Source organism: Propithecus coquereli, unplaced genomic scaffold (genome assembly GCF_000956105.1).
Source record: "Propithecus coquereli isolate 6110/MARCELLA unplaced genomic scaffold, Pcoq_1.0 Scaffold34, whole genome shotgun sequence".
NCBI classification, from domain to species: Eukaryota; Metazoa; Chordata; class Mammalia; order Primates; family Indriidae; genus Propithecus; species Propithecus coquereli.
The window spans coordinates 3842897-3848231 of NW_012149063.1; positions in this window are offsets into that span (position 1 = coordinate 3842897).

Below are 5335 nucleotides of genomic sequence, written 5' to 3' on the forward strand. Positions count from 1 at the left end.
AAATTTGAGCCCAGCAGCATTGGCTTACAGACTTAAATAAGTCACTTAACCTCTTAAGACTCAGTGTCCTCTACTAGATTGTAAGCAAAGACTTCATCTTATTTTTCTCTTTGCCTTTCCCACAATATCTAGCAAAGTGCCTTGCAGGTAGGATAAATGTTATAATGTCTGTATTTAAGTTATATTTTTTGTATGTTGCTATCAGATTTTTCCAACAGCATTTATTAAATAATGATTCACTTCCCAATTATTTATTTGGTTGCTTACAATTGGTCATATATCAATGACACCCAGATTCGTTCTAATGACAAAGCACATGGAAGTTGCAGCACTCTTTGCATAACGTCATGAAATATGGAGATATTAAACTTAAAACTATGAAAATTAAAATTTGATGCTAAATCAGGCAACCATTTTATACAAAATTCTAGTATAGTATAGATACCATGTGATTAGACACCAACAGTTTTTTAAAATTTATAGGAGAAATGTTGAAATTGAGAAAATTCTATCTAATAACTTGATTCCATCTGAGAATCAGGAAGAGAATACCAGCCTGTGGAACAGCAAGTTCGTCAAGAGCAAAAGTTGAGAACCGCATCTTATATTAAGCATTGCCAGTAGAGAAAATACAAATAAAAGTCTCTGATCAAGTGTAAACACCAAATAAATATGAAGTCCAGCTGAACTGGGCTGAACTGCAGCTGAACCCAAAAACTATTTAAGATCAGTCTTTCTGAGTTGCCATGGATGGGAATTCCTGCAATATTAAAAAGTCTAAGAGAGAGTAGATGTCAGACCTCCAGTGCATGTTCACACCAGCAACCTAACCTCTGGAGACTTCTGTCCATTAATCTATAAATCAGAACGGAGACAACACAAAAGGGCTTCACAACCTCATGCTCTACCATATTACAGAATATGGATTTCGCAAAACGAACAGGAAATAGGTATGTTGGAACCATCAGATGAAGATGTGGACAGATATGCCTCTTACGGCTACTGGAACCTTCTGCAAGCAACATCATTTGCTATGCTAATTATATTTTTTCATTGAGCTTACTTCTACTTAGACCTCTGACTTAAAAAACAAGTTTCTTGTTAAGAAAGACAATATGCTGTAGTTTAAAAAGAAAAACAAATCTGTTAGAATGGGAGGTAAGTAATCTGGGGCTGGCTACTCATCCTGCCACTTGATCTGAGATGAATCATTTAACATTTATTGGCCTCATTTTATCTTCTGAAAAAAATGGGTATTTAGAATGGCTGGTTTCTAAAATCTTATATGGTTCTAATAGTCTTGTCCAAACATAGATATGTCCCAAATCAAGAAAAATCAAGATACAAAATTTTATACTTAGGAAACAGATAATTTGCTATTCATAATGGTCCTTGCTAAGTCACTCTCTATTTTAAAAATTCCCCCATAATTTTTCTAAGTAATGGCCTTCTCTGGTGAAGTTAAAATATGATTCCAAGTAAAATCTTCCACTCTTTTTTAATGAATAGTTTGTGATAAACACCCTGTCCAGAAAAGTGATCTCTCTTCTCTAAACAACAACATTCATGGACAATATCCTGTGACAGGTGTATCTGTGTGTGTTTGTGTTGGCAAGAAGTTAGAACTGCTGAATCCTGATTCAGACATAGAGCCACAAGAATAGCAGATTCCACAAAAATCATTTGCTTAAAAGGAAAATGAATCATGACTTCATGTGACACGTGGTTTCTTAATCACCAGTGCACTCTTGGTCCAGGGTTCTGAAATCAGAACTAAGTGGGAGAGACTGCTCCGTGAAATCATGCAATCATCCTTTCCCTTCTCTTTTACCACTGCATGGATCAGTGGTATTGTTCAAAGCGTTTCAGTAAATACTAGCTCAAGCAATTTTCCCCCCAAAATATAACCCACCAAAAGGTTTGCTTCTCATCTCCCCAGGAGTATGTGTGCTCCAGATGTCTTTGAACTCTCACTGTAGGATGTGGTGCAAACAATCCCAGATTTCCTTGGCTGTCCTGGGTTGTCTCACAAAGGGCACGCTACTCCACAAAGGCTGACCACCAACTTCCACTGCACCAGCGTGGACAAACTATTTTGCTTTCTGTTATGCTGAACTGCTGATTCTGATCAGAAAGATGAAGGCAAAGTTACAGACAGTGGCCCTTGTTTACACTTAGCAATTCCTACGTGTGTGTTTTTTTAGGGTGATTATCTCCTAATATTAGCGAAGCTTCTAACATGCCAATTAAAACAGGACACAGTTTCTACTAAGTGCATTTTATGTGAAGAGCTGCTTTTCACTTAATTTTCCCAACACCTGGGATGGTTTACAGTAAAGTTTTGCTGTCTTGTTGCAGGTTTAGAAAATGGTCTTGCACAGAAGCAGCGAACACCTCGCCGACGATGTCAGCAGCCCAAAATGTTGAGTAGCCCTGAGGACACCATGTACTATAACCAGTTAAATGTGAGTTCAAAGTGGCCATAAAGCTGTTTCACTGGCTTTGTTTCCAGTTAATAATTCTGTTATTAATACCTGTTCCAGCCCCTCCAGCCCCACCCCCACTCTCTTATGCTCTCGTCTTGAACATGTGCTTAGGCTCTTTATCTGTTGCTTTCATGTCAGGATGTCTGCCTTCACGGTGAATAATTGATGTGGTTTATCAAAGACGAGCAAGATGCATGCTTCATCAGGCTCACTTGAGCCCTTTGATCAAAAAAATTATGCTGTGACTTCTGATATTATCAGCATCTGCTTGCATTCAACACAAAATCACTTTGAATTAAAAATTAACGACTTGCTGCTTTGCTTTGACTGTGTGTTCTTGGCCCTCTCCACAGGGAACTCTAGAATATCAAGGGAGCAAAAGGAAGCCAAGAAAACTTGGGTAAATATCTGTCTTCTTAGTTCTAAGCAACTGTAAACAGAAGGGGTCCTTTGTGATAGTACAGAAAATGCAAAACTTTCCAGAGAGGCTTCTAAAAATATGCAATCCAGATATTACCACTATTATTGACATTGGAAACTATTTCTCACAGTAGCAAGTATACAAAACTTGAATCTATTCTGTACAAAAAGGCTGAAATTGTCACCTACGGGCAATTGTTATTTCTCATAGTTATTCCAGGGAATTATACTTTCTTCATAATTGGAGACATGTAGTGAGTTGTATAAAACTCTCCTTGCACAAACAAGAGCTCTCTACAAGTACAAATAGGACACTTCCTCCACATTATCCTATCCCTGGGCCTTAAAACATGCACAAAGAAAAACTTTCCCCAGTGGTTAGAGGACGGTAAGAAGTTTGTGGCTCATTTGCTTATTAGCATCTCAATTGAACATAGCAATGGAGTAAATAACCGGTACTAGTTTGAGAATTGGGGGAGGTCAGGAGAACTTTCTTATCTGGAGGGAACCAGAGACAGAAAATTTAATCACATAAATCAAGTTATTATATGACATGATCACACCTTCCAGACACTACTAAGTTGGGACTCATCATCCATGTGTGACCCAGAGAAAGCCTTTGTGGATCAGAACTCAGTACTGGTGTGCAGGGAGACCCTGAGTTACCCAAGCTGTCCTTCCCCTCCAGTGTGGGGACCCAACCCTGCTCCAACTACTCACACAATTTTAGCTCCTTAGTGATGACTGTGGTATTTGGTTTCTTTTTCTGTTGAAAATCCTGTTCTTTTCTTTGTTGTAGCCAAATCAAAGTGCTCGATGGGGAAGATGAATATTACAAATCTCTGTCACCTGTGGGCTGTATTCCCGAGGAGGACAACTCAGCCCACCCTTTCTTTTTATCCTCGGCCTCCAAAGGAGACTCTTTTGCTCAACACTGAGTTGTACTTCCTGAGCCCAAATCTGTCCAGGGTAAGAACGATTGTAGTAATGGACTGATTGTCATTGAATAAGAAAGCACTGGCATGGGGTCAGCTTCTTTGGGCACACAGTCCATGTCTGAGCCTTCCTGACAATTTGCAGATTCCAAGACATCTTCTCGTACACCTGGTGTGCAGCCTGAGCTGGGCAATCCCTTCTTTTCTCATCCTATGGGTCCCTGTGGGACACTGAGAACACCACAACAGTGGTAATAACAGTCATTCACGCCCCCACATCTAAGAAGGTAACAATCTCACCATAGGCCAGTCATGAACTCTGATAATATTTCTTTATTTTTCCTACCAAGTCACTTTTCAGTCCATGCAGAATATGCCCCAGTGGGAACCAAGAGTCCCCTTCCTGCTCTCTCCTCCCCCCTGCCCCCTTCCCTGAGCTTTTTTACTTCTCCCGCCTCCCCCAGGGTCAGGACTCCATCGCTGAGTGCCCCTATCCTGAGGAGCATGCCCACAGTCTCCTAGGACAGGATAATTTCCTGTGTTTAGGCAGAGAGGCCTAAATCTTTCCAATTCTTTCTATAAGGCAAATACCCCTCTCTTGGTAATTATTACGCCAAGAAAGGCTTTGCCTCTTTATTCCGCTTTGCCAAAGTACCCCCATCACTTTAGTAATAAAAAGAAAGGAATGAAAATTTGGACCTGCCCAAATCCAACGCACCCTATTTTGTAACTCTCCATTCATTGATCAGCCAACTCTGCTAGGCTTTGAGTGGCTGCAGGGGAAGGATCTTATCTTGTCCATCTTTGTGTAGCAAGAACCTAGCACAGTGCCTGGCAGAGTGGACATCCAGTGAATGTAGAATGAGTGGACAAACATCACTTCATTCCACAGATCTATCTGACAGGAATATTACTTCCAGTTATATGTTATACATGATTAATCACTTTTCTTATACCATAAGCTCTGATTTTTTACTCAAGATTGAGCTAATCCTATTGTAGTGATGTTATATTATATATTATAATACTCAGTATAATTCAGTATGACAAACTTTTTTGAGCACCTACTCTATATAAAACAATATGTGAAGGCCGGGCGCAGTGGCTCACGCCTGTAATCCTAGCTCTCTGGGAGGCCGAGGCGGGCGGATTGTTTGAGCTCAGGAGTTCGAAACCAGCCTGAGCAAGAGCGAGACCCCGTCTCTACTAAAAATAGAAAGAAATTAATCGGACAACTAAAAATACATAGAAAAAATTAGCCGGGCATGGTGGCACATGCTTGTAGTCCCAGCTACTCGGGAGGCTGAGGCAGGAGGATTGCTTGAACCCAGGAGTTTGAAGTTGCTGTGAGCTAGGCTGACGCCACGGCACTCTAGCCCGGGCAACAAAGTGAGCTGGGCTGTCTCAAAAAAAAAATAAAACAAAAAATAAAACAATATGTGAGATTGCTATGGGATATATAAAAACAAAAAACACTATAAGATCCTTTCTCTA